Source organism: Chiloscyllium plagiosum, chromosome 1 (assembly GCF_004010195.1).
Source record: "Chiloscyllium plagiosum isolate BGI_BamShark_2017 chromosome 1, ASM401019v2, whole genome shotgun sequence".
Classification (NCBI taxonomy): domain Eukaryota; kingdom Metazoa; phylum Chordata; class Chondrichthyes; order Orectolobiformes; family Hemiscylliidae; genus Chiloscyllium; species Chiloscyllium plagiosum.
The window spans coordinates 79,268,507-79,280,740 of record NC_057710.1 but is presented as its reverse complement, the minus strand read 5'-3'; the positions used below and the strand labels follow the sequence as shown (position 1 = coordinate 79,280,740).

Below are 12,234 nucleotides of genomic sequence, written 5' to 3'. Positions count from 1 at the left end.
AGGTCTAGGAAGGGGAGGGAGGAGTCTGAGATGGTCCAGGTAAATTTGAGGTCGGGGTGGAAGGTGTTGGTAAAATGGATGAACTGTTCAACCTCCTCGTGGGAGCACGAGGCAGCGCCGATACAGTCATCGATGTAGCGGAAGAAAAGGTGGGAGGTGGTGCCAGTGTAGCTGCGGAGATGACTAGACTGGGTTTTCTGTCACTTTCCCCCTTACCTCTTGGCCAGACACAGGAGTGCTAGCAGGACTTAAATTAAATTCAGCAGTTGAACAGCAGTCCAGGACACATTTTTGGAGCAGGTGTCGTTTTTCAATCTTCCTTTGTTACCCATCCACCGAAACCCCACTTGTAATTAAAATCAGGATAGTTTGAGAAATTATCTGTAAACTGGTACATATACAAGAATCTTCAAAGAAATTTGGGCCAGGACCTATTCAATGGAATGCCAATTTAAATGTTTCAAAGCCTGTTCATAGTGTTGCTCCCTTAATGGAAGCCGACAGTGAGGGAGTGCTTTATTGAAGTTAACTATTAGTTCTTGCAGCAAGGCAATTTACCTTACTGCTATAGCAACACAATATATTAAAGTCTTCGAATGAACAGAGCTTTGACTGCAGAAAGTACTGTACCTGTAGGAATTCCATTGATTATTTTTAACAGATAGAACATTTTATATGGCATGCTTGATCTCCATGACTGAGTTCATAGGGTTGACTGTAATTCGGGTGACATTGTTTCAACGGTAAACTCTGATGCTGGGGGTGTTGCTGATTGAAGGAGACACAGCTGGCTGACTGCAATTATGTGGCACTCAGTTAATGGACATTCTAGAGGCATTGTGCCCATTCAATCATGCACCAGGAATGGGGCTGGTATCTGACCGAATGGCACATTTTACTGCCATCTTTATAGGACTGCCAAAACTGTATTGCTATCCAGTAACCAGAATCATGTAGTTCTTTCCTTCTATTTCCATCATCTTGTTTCTTGTTGATGTTGATCAGGAGGCTTTTTCTGGTATTTCTTGGTCAAGATGGTCCATCAAATCCTTTAACTCCTCTGCTGAGTCAGCAAGCCAGAGAATGTCATCGGCATATCAAAGTTTGAAAAAAGCATCACTCAGCTTTGTATCCATCAAACCTCTCTCTTGTAACCATCTCTATTAGATGTTGAATAATCATGGTGAGTGGACTTTTTTGTTTGATATGAATGATTCTGATAGAGTACCAGTATATCTAACCCTAGCTCACTGTTTATGTTAAAACTTGGCTAAAAAGTTGATTAAATGTGGCTTTTAAGATGTAAGAGCAGAAGTAAGCTATTTGGTCATCATGTCTGCTCTCGCATTCAATGAAATCATGGTTGATCTGATAATCCTCAATTCTATTTTCCAGACTTTTCCCTATTGACCTTGATTCCCTTATTGATTAAAATTCAGTCTCCATCAGCCTTGAACATACTTAATGGCCCAGCCTCGACAACCCTCTGCAATAAAGAATTCCACAGCTTCACTACTCTTTTAGAGAAGAAATTCTTCCTCATCTCTAACTTAAAAGTGCAACTTCTTATTCTGGATCGAGACTCACCCACAAGGGGATACAACCTCTCAGCATTTATCCTCTCAAGGCCCCCAGAGAACCTTATATGTTTCAATAAGGACTCCTCTCATACTTCTAAACTCCAAAGAGTATAGGTCCAACATGCTCAACCTCTCCTCATAAGGCAATCTCTTCATACCCAGGATCAGTTAAGGTGAAATCTCTCTGGACTGTCTCCAAGGCTGTTACATCTTTCCTTAGATAATGTGACCAAACTGTTCACTTTGAAGTAAAGGCCCTCATCCTTTATTATAGGCTTTAATTTTTTGCCAGTAAGAGATGTTAAGGTAACTGATCTATGGTTATAGGTTTTTTTGGTCTCCTTTTGGTTTTAAATAAAGGTGTTATGTTGCCCGTTTTTTAAAATCCTCGAGCACTTTCACAGGATCTAAGGATTTCTGGAAGATTACTGCCAGTTCATCCACTATCTCTGCAGCTACTTTCTTTCATATCCTAGGATGCAATCCATCAGATCCAGGTAACTTATCAGTTTTTGTTGCGGCTGTACAGGACATTGGTTAGGTAAAACAATGACTACAGATGCTGGAAACCAGATTCTGGATTAGTGGTGCTGGAAGAGCACAGCAGTTCAGGCAGCATCCGAGGAGCAGTAAAATCATTGGTTAGACCACCTTTGGAATATTGCGTGCAATTCTGGTCTCCTTCTTATTGGAAGGATGTTGTGAAACTTGAAAGGATTCAGAAAACATTTATAAGGATGTTGCCGGGGTTGGAGGATTTGAGCTATAGGGAGAGGCTGAACAGGCTGGGGCTGTTTTCGCTGGAGCGCCGGAGGCTGAGGGGTGACCTTGTAGAGGTTTACAAAATCATGAGCGGCATGGATAGGATAAATAGACAAAGTATTTTCCCGGGGACAGGGGAGTCCAGAACTAGAGGAACATAGGTTTAGGGTGAGAGAGGAAAGATATAAAAGGGACCTGCGGGGCAACGTTTTCACATAGAGGGTGGTATGTGTACGGAATGAGCTGCCAGAGGAAGTGGTGGAGGCTGGTACAATTACAACATTTAAAAGGCATCTGGATGGTTCAGCTCCTTTGTCTGGCACTGCAAACGGCCCCTCATTAAATTAGCCAACTGCAGTTGCCTCACAGATTGGGGGGAGTAGACCATCTGGACATTAAAAATTACCAATTAAGCTCGCTTTTGACCTATGTAAGTGATTGGGCTTGTGGGGACCCACTTTCAATATGGCTAGATATCAAAGTCTTCCAGGCAAGATGCCCCCTTACCAGTTTGCTGTTTTTGGACAAAGTGAGGACAGTTAGGGAATATTGCCATAATCCAATAGTCATCAATACTGTTAAAGCATGGAGGGCAATTTGGCAGAGGGAAGGTAATATTGACAAAACATCTTTATTTACACCTTTAGTGGGTCTGCCGAGTTTTCAACTAGGTATGATAGATTCAGGATTTAAATGTTGGGCAGCTAGGGGTATATCTTGCATGGGTGATTTATTTGAGGGAGAGAGCTGGGTATTGAAATTTCTTCAGAGGCATGGGAGGATATTTGGGAGAATGCAAGGAAGATATCAATTTGCAATAGGACCCATGCTTTACAGTTGAAGATTCTGCACTGTCCACTTAGCCCCAGACCATTTGTCAAAATTTAAACCAGGGGTATCTTCAGCATGGCCCAAGTGCAAGGTCTGCACAGGCACTCTTACCCATTGTCTTTGGTCTTGTGACAGGCTTCAAACATATTGGAGCCCTGTAGTGGGTGCAATGGAGAGGATTTTAGGTGTAGGGGTGGAGAAGGACCCTATTTTGCTCCTTTGGGCCTACCCATTGTATTTCCTGCAGACTCGCATAAGGCAAAACTTTTCAATATTCTTACATTCTGTGCAAGGAAGAATATCTTGCTAGGTTGGATATCTGAAATCCCCCCTGGCCTGTCGGGTTGGCGGAAGATTGTTATGGAGCATATTCCCCTGAATTTTCTTACAAATATGGTACACCACAAAACTGAGAATTTTTACAAGACATGGCAACCCTTTTTGAAATACCTGGACACAGATTTATCTGCCACACTAACAAGGGCTTTTATATAGCCGTAATGATTGTGTTTCATGAGTCCAATATCCAGGGAGGAGGAACTGTGAATGTGTGAGTGCTTTGTTTGGCCGGGCTGAGTTATTACTATTTATTTGTTTGTTGTTAGGTATTTATTTAGTTAGTTAAATAGCTAGTTTAGTTTTTTTTTAAATTTTATACTTCTCTATATATGTTTATACACTCGTATAGGAGGGTAGGTTGGGGAATTTCTTTTTTATTATTTGGGTTTAGTTTTGTGCTATTTTTGTACTGTTTTGAATTGCATTGTTTTGTATTTGTTGCAATATTTAAAAATCTATTTTTTCTTAATAAAAATATATTATTAAAAAAAGGCATCTGGATGGATATATGAATAGGAAGAGTTTGGAGTGATATGGGCCGGGAGCTGGCAGGTGGGAATAGATTGGGTTGGGCTATCTGGTCAGCATGGATGAGTTGGAGCGATGGGTCTGTTTCCGTGCTGTACATCTCTATGACTCTATGACTCTAGTTTCCCTAGTTTCATTGGTATCAATGAGGATGAAGACAGCTGGATCCATCCCCTCCCATTCCAAGTTCTTCTCCAGTCCTAAGGAAATATCCTTAATACTGGGACCAAGCAGACAACAGTCTTCAGCACTCCCAGTCATTGCTGCAGAGAACAATATCTTTCCCCTAACTATACTGTTCCTTTCACTACCACATTTCTACTTTCTCCCTCACCTTGACTGGCTCCCTGTACCATGGCGCAACAGTCATTTGCTCATCCTTCTGTTTTGTCCTTTTGTTCACTCTAGCCTCTTGTGTTATCACTAGCAAATGATTATCAATATTGCAGTTTGCATCTTATAGTTCTTTCGATAACATAGAACATAGAACATAGAAGAATACAGCGCAGTACAGGCCCTTCGGCCCTCGATGTTGCGCCGATCCAAGCCCACCTAACCTACACTAGCCCACTATCCTCCATATGCCTATCCAATGCCCGCTTAAATGCCCATAATGAGGGAGAGTCCACCACTGCTACTGGCAGGGCATTCCATGAACTCATGACTCGCTGAGTAAAGAACCTATACCAACCCCCCCTTAATTTAAAGCTATAAGATAAGATCTGCATTGTTTTGCTACTGCGTTGTCATCAATCTGAAGCTTAGTCCACTGTTAGTGGGCTTTAAGATTGATTAATTTGTAACAGCATATACAAGATATGTTCCAGATATTGCCCACTTAGTTTATTTTGAAGAATTATGTCAGCAGAATGAGATCTATGCTAGAGTAACATTGTTATATGCTAGGGTAACATTGTTATATGCTGGGGTAACATTGTTGTATGCTAGGGTAACATTGTTATTTTATGTTTGGGATATGGATTCAAATTCCTCAAGTTAATGGAATAAAGGCTGTCTGATAGCAGGGAAAATTTTACATCAAATTTGGGTGGCCTGAATTAAATTCCTAGCAAGTAGAAATCCACAGCACAAAACTAAAACTGGTAATCTCCTGAGGAGCAGACATATGGAAGGTTATTGTAGAAATAGGAACAATACTTACTGACACAGTAGTAGGTTCTCTTTTGTTCCAGCATTGGGATGAAGGGATGGAGATTTGATTTGCCTCTAGCTATCCTTTCACTGACACCTCCTGGAAGTGCAATGGAAGCAGGGTCAATTGAGGCATTCAAGTGGCTATTAGTTCACTATTTAATTGGAAACAATGTGCAGCATTGCAGGGAAAGAGCAAGAGTTTGGCTGAGGTTATAATAGTCAGAGAGCCCAGTGGAGACAGAATGGGCTAAATGGCCTTCTTCTGCACAGTAATAATGCTGAGATTCTGGCCAATGGCCACACTTAGATCATATTACCATGTGAAAGGTGCTATGCAATTGTCAGTTATTTTTGAGCGTGCTGACACTCAAGAGTTAGATTTTGCACTGCAATGCCAACCGATCTCAACCAAGTTCAGGGCGCAGGGAGTGTGATGATGAAGGGAGAAAGAATCAGGGACTAACTGCAAGGTAGCACCCATCGTGAGAGCTGGATTGCTGAGAGAAGGAGCAAGCCAGTTATGGCATTCTTTCCCTGCAGCATGGTTTATAAGGACTGGCTTTTAGTGGCAGTCACCTTTTGGGCCTCAACAGCCACTGCAGCATCTTTAGCATGGGCTGGAGCCTATTAATTTAACACAGTGGACTGACATTATGACCCCATTTACAAGTGTATGAATGCTCATGTTTGTTTGTTGTTCTTAATAAACCTATATTTCTACTCAACCTGCTCAGAGATGTTATTACACACCTCTGGAGTAGGTGAGACTTAAATCCAGCTCTCTTGGTCCAGGGATAGGAATAATACCACAGTGCCACAAGAGGTCCTAATGCTAATGTTTGTTTCAGTTAAGCTGAATGAGAAATCATCCATGCCAGTAAGACATATGCCCAGCTCTGATTGGACACAGGAGGATCCTCTCTGAAGCTGATGATCATTGACCTTATTTAGCACCAATTAAACAGCTGCCACATAATTTCTACCGCACAACCACCTTTAAGCTATGAAGGATAGTTCTGCAAAATTCTTTATTGCTTTAACAATTCACAAGATAATTACACTGGCAAGTCTGATTCTATGCAATGGATAAAAGAATGGTCCATTTTCAATTCCTTGTTAATTTATGTCCTCTTTTAACCACAACAATGCAGAGAATTGTTTACATTAATTAACTTGTTCAGATCTGTTACAGCTCAATCTCCAGAACCCACATTTTCTGGCCTAGAGATAAGGATACAATCACCACTCCTTTCAATGGCACCGTTAACCAGTACAGCCCTGTATTACAGTGTTCGACTTAGTTAACTGGGACCTGAATTTACAATCTTCCACTTCAGAGGCCAAAGTGCTAATAGTTGAGCCACAGCACTTGCTTAAAAATAATAGCACCCAACATGGTACTCAAATCCAAGGCCATGAGATTAAGTCACATGAGCTCCTATCTTGTCTCACCAAACAACATGTCCATAGCTCTTATCACACCAAGACAACTGTCACAATGCTCCAATGTTTTTTAATCCACTTGCTCAGATATGTAATAATACACCTCTGTAGAAGGCGAGAGTTGAACTCAGGGCTTTGTGTTGTAATTTGTGATGTTTGCTGATGTGCAATGGAAGGTGTGCTGCAATTAGTCTCTGTGCCCATCAACAGATGTAGGAATGTGCTTGTGTTAACAGTGAAATGCAGAGATTCAGTCTAACCCATTGCTTTCCACAGCTGATTAGCTGCTGACACTCACTGCCTTGGTTCATATGTGAAAAAATATCCAATTAAGAGGGATAATAAAAAGCTTCTGGCAATCATGATCGTGACCCATGGTACCCATTCCCACATTTGAGAGAGAAGGAAAGTACATTGAAGGATCAAATGTCTTTTCTCAAGAATACGTAAGCAGGCTACAAGAAAATGATTTATATTGAGGAAGATGTACAAGTCCATTGCATCAATAGAACGCCAGAAAAAAATTCTCTATAAGCAACCTATACAAGAAAAAAGCTGCTGTGTGGTCTAAGTTCCATTGTGTTCTTTAGAAATCGACTATCCGTTTTGTCCTGAACCAGCCTATTTTTTTTGATCTTCAATAGCAATCCCTGTGAGCTCACAGTTTGCAAGGGTCCAGTTTTTGTGGCTCTCTGTCTTAGCCAACAAGCATTTTAATTTGTGTCCTGCAGTGACTTCTCTTCATGCCAAGTCAATAACCTTCACAATAGCACTCTGCTTCTGCATTTATTTATAACTTCCCCACTGGTTCTTTTGAGAGTGAATTTAATTCACAGCAGCTTGAGTGCACATTCATTTCTCTTTCACAGCAGCTCAATTTTCAAGTAACTAACAAGCTGTTGCTATTCCAGACGCACTCATTCAAATGGTGGTCCTTGTGAATAATGAATGGCTTCAGCATCAGCCCTCTCAATAATTATGAAAATCTATTTGTACAAAAGGTAACCCAAAAACAAGTTACCACTTTTGAACAAAGCGTATCCTTTATTCCTGATGGCATTATGTAATTTTTATTGTATTAACATTTACTTGTGATGCCCTAATGCTAAATCTGACATGTTAATGGCACATTGTATTATAATCTCTCCAACAGCTGATTTATTTCAAGAATTGCACTCTCTCGTCATTGGATTTCAAGTTAGGAATCGTTCGACTTTTTTGATGGCAACTCGTTTGAATAACATTAAGTTGAAAAGGACCCACTTATGAAAGTTGGCAGCCAAAGCCCATCAAGCATTACATTGAATTTAACTACAGTCTGTCGGATCAGTACTTACTTATAGATCAAACACAACTGTGCTTGAGCTACTGTACGCATCAACGGATGTTAGCAGCTTCTCGCTATTTTATGCACTTTCCTATTTCGTATGTTAGCCTAGATAATGAGTGCTGACAGGCTACTTGTCCTCAAAGGTAACAAAGCTGAGCTTAATTCTGTCCTCCCCAGAATCCTCACATCTATTATAATTGGCTCATATATAGCAAATTCCACTGCACTTTTCATTTAATGTCCTTAAAACACAGCTCTTGTAGTGTTCAACCTCAGCAACAAAGATAATCAATTCTACAGCAAATTAAATTTTACATCATTGCCATGAAATTAAAACTGCTTCATCAATAATTATGAAATAAAAGCCTAAATGCAACAAGGCTGAAAATCTTTACCTCTTCCAGCATATTCTAGCAGTAAGTCTGATTGGAATATTATAGAAGTGTTGAAAATTACTCGGCAAATCCTGCCATTTTTTGGAAGGCTTTGTTTGGGTAGAATCTTTCTACCACTAACTAAGTCCACCCAATCAGAGACCTTGTAGCCTGACAGAGAGAAGATTCATAGGCGAGAATATCCTTTCGCCTCAGACGGGATTTTCAGTAATGAATCAGTACACCTGCACCATTTGCAGGATGTAGTATCTGTATGAGTAACAAGCTCCAAAGGATTTTCCAAAATTTTTAAGACTTTTCCTACCTCCCCTGGGAACCTGTCAGGATTATTCAATAAAGAGACACTTCCTGATTTTGCATAGTCCAACAGACATCAAAGCAGAGAATTCCAGGGAATAAATTTTAAAATGAAATCAAAAGCTTTCCAAATTTTAAGGATCAATGCATTTGGCCCAGTTTATGAGCTCTCAATATGAGTTTGGCACCCATAGCATTTGTTTATATTGGACATAAGCTTTCGCATTTTTGGACTCTGAGGTATTCTTAATGTTTGATGTGAAGTACAATTCAAAATTAATCCTGAATGAATCTGTGACATTGCACCCAAGGCTGACTATGGCACTGATTTTTACATAAATTTATTGATGTTAAGAAATACTTGGGGTTTTCCAGCACTCTGTGATCATATAATAGAATCACAGGAAGGGACATCTCTTCATCACAATTGTGCTCTTGTTTTTAAATTAGGGAAATTGTATGGTCTACTTAATGATGACACAAACTATTGACAATGATATCAAACCAGGTTTATACCTAGACGCTAGGCATCCTAAATCCTTGGACTGAATCGACATTGGAGTTTTTGGGCTAACTCCATAGCCAACAGATTGTGTTTCCTTTAAGTTCACTTGTGATTTTTTAAAGTACTTCATTATTGAATGAAGACTGCCACTGAATGATGTTGTATGTTGTAAAATGTTTGGTTGATGTGACCGTTGGACTCTGACATTGCATTTTCCGAAGAGTAAGGGGAACAGAGTTCACTTTGAAACATTAGCGATAAGACAGCCCTTGTCCTGAAACTGACTTAACAAGATATAGCATATTATGCTAAAGTGTCAGCAGTGAATGAGTGAGCATATGACAAGAGAAAGAAGGAAATGAAAATAATTTAGGAGAGACCTATCATCTCAACCTCAAATCAAATCTTCTCCTATAATTATAAGCAGCTCCTGCTTGTCTACAACAGGATCTAGAAGCAATCAAATTCAGGCTTACAACAGAAAAACCACTTAAAAACCATGTTTTGGAGATGCCGGTGTTGGACTGGGGTGTACAAAGTTAAAAATCACACAACACCTGGTTATAGTCCAACAGGTTTAATTGGAAATACACTAGCTTTTGGAGCGACGCTCCTTCATCAGGTGATAGTGGAGGGCTCGATCGTAACACAGAATTTATAGCAAAAATTTACAGTGTGATGTAACTGAAATTATACATTGAAAAATTGATTGTCTGTTAAGCCTTTCATCTGTTAGAATACAGTGATAGTTTCACTTCATTCATGTGTAAATCACAAAACCTTTTTTTAAAAGTTGCATTCTCGGGTGAGCTAGACCATATGTTGAAGATGTTAGCCCCCTGTGTTCTCTGTCTATGCCACGATGTTTAGATTGATTCTAATCTAAAAAGTGAGATAACAGAGTTTTACATAAATTCATGCAGTGTTTGAGCTCTGAGCTCAAACTAAACATCAGGTCATAGACAGAGAACACAGGGGGCTAACACCTTCAACACCTTGGGGCTAACCCAAGAATGCAACTTTTAAAAAAAGGTTTTGTGATTTACGCATGAAAGAAGTGAAACTATCACTGTATTCTAACAGATGAAAGGCTTAACAGACAATCAAGTTTTCAATGTATAATTTCAGTTACATCACACTGCAAATTTTTGCTATAAATTCTGTGTTACGATCGAGCCCTCCACTATCACCTGATGAAGGAGCGTCGCTCCGAAAGCTAGTGTGCCTCCAACTAAACCTGTTGGACTATAACCTGGTGTTGTGTGATTTTTAACTAAGCATTAGTGCAATGCAAGAGTTTCTGAGTGTCACTGGTAAATGCTCCAGGACTGAAATAGAAAGGCATGAATAAAGAAATTAATAGATTAGAGCATTATCTTACAAATGAAGATTTGATACGAGCCTGTGGCCTGCCGAGTGTAGAATTACAAAGTTGCATTGACCTTGCATGAGTTTCAGGACGCTCACTGCAATGAGAGGTAGCAGAGATTCTGCAGAAGATGGATATTGCTTGAATTAACTCACTTGCTTAGCTAAGAGGCAACCCAGCTGGACAAATCAAGCATTGGGGTGGTTGCATGAGAAAATTTGTTTGGCTTCATGCAACAAAACACTCCTTGGAACTCAATGAAATTGATATTCTGCCAAAATATCATAAGATTCAACTCTGTATCACACATGTTCTCAACTAAACTGGACAGGTTTTCAGGCAATCATAGAGCCCTCAGCACGGAGACAGGCCCTCCAGCCCAAACTGGTCCACGCTGACCAAAATGTCCATCCACAGTAATCCCATTTCCCTGCCCTTGACCCATCTTCTAAATCTTTCCTATCCATGTATTTGTCCAAATGCCTTTTAAATGTTGTTAATGTACCCACGTCAACAACTTCCGCTAGCAGCTCATTCCATATGCGTCCTACCCTCTGTGTAAAAACATTGCTCCTCAGGTTCCCCTTTACTCTTTCCCCTCTCACCTCAAACTGATGCCCTCTCGTCCTTGATTCCCTAACCCTGGGAAAAAGACTAAGTGCATGCACCTTCTCCATGCCTCTCGTGATCTTATACTCTTCTATAAGATCCCCCTCAGTCTTCTACACTCTAAAGAAAAAAGCCCTAGCTTATTTAACCTCTCCCTGTAACTCAGACCATTGTCCTGGCAACACCCTTGTAAATGTCTTCTGCACACTTTTCAACTTAATTGCATCTTTCTTATAGCAAGGTGACCAAAACAGAACCCAATACTCCAAGTGCGGCTCCACCAATGTCCTGTATAACTGCATCATAACTTCCTAACTTCTATACTTAATGTCCTGGCTGATGAAGGCCAATGTGCCAAAAGCCTTCTTCTCTGCCTTGTCTACCTATGACTGCACTTTCAGACAAGTCGGCACAGCACCCTCCTCACCTCCACCCAGGGCCCCAAACAGTCCTCCCAGTTGAGACAGAGATTCATCTGCCTCTCTTCCAACCTAGTTAACTGCATCAGATGCTCCCGATGTGGTCTTTTCTACATTGGGGAGACCAAACATAAACTAAGGGAATGGCTCACCAAGCATCTCAGCCGAGCCTGCAGGGGCTGACCTGACCTCCTAGTCACCACCTGTTTTAATTCCCCTTCCCACTTCCTTTCCGACATGACCATCCACAGCCTCCTCTATTGCCACAGCGAATCAGACTGCAAATTGGAGGAATAACATCTTATTTTCCAACTGGGCTGCCTACAGCACAGAAGACTCAACATTGAGTTCTCCAATTTCAAATTGTCTCCCTCCCCATCACCCAACTTCTTTCCTAATCCCTCCTCCTTCTTTTCATTCCTCTCATCAACCCTTCCTTCTAGCCACCAACCAGATTCATTCCTCCCATTGACCAATTAGGTCATACCCTTTACCTGTCTTGACCTATCCCCACTTCACCATCCTGCTCCCACCACCCCCTTTATCTGTATCCCCCCTTACACCCACCCCCAGTCCTGAAGAAGGGTTACACCCGAAATGGCGACTTCTCTACCACCTGATGCTGCCTGCCTTGCTGTGTTCTTCCAGCCTCCTGCTTGTCTACTTTGGATT

The 12,234-nt window shown here is 40.9% G+C and overlaps 1 long non-coding RNA gene across 3 annotated transcripts in view; it reads right to left on the bottom strand.

Annotated features, from left to right (window-relative positions):
• Positions 1-12,234, bottom strand: part of LOC122555623 — a 34,860-nt gene that overhangs the window by 6,246 nt on the left and 16,380 nt on the right. For 2 of the 3 annotated variants that reach the window (XR_006313330.1, XR_006313332.1), the window contains exon 4: positions 5,203-5,292. This is a non-coding gene — a long non-coding RNA (uncharacterized LOC122555623). Of the gene's footprint in view, positions 1-216; positions 347-5,202; positions 5,293-12,234 lie in introns of all 3 variants that reach the window. The other variant, XR_006313331.1, reaches the window with a different exon arrangement.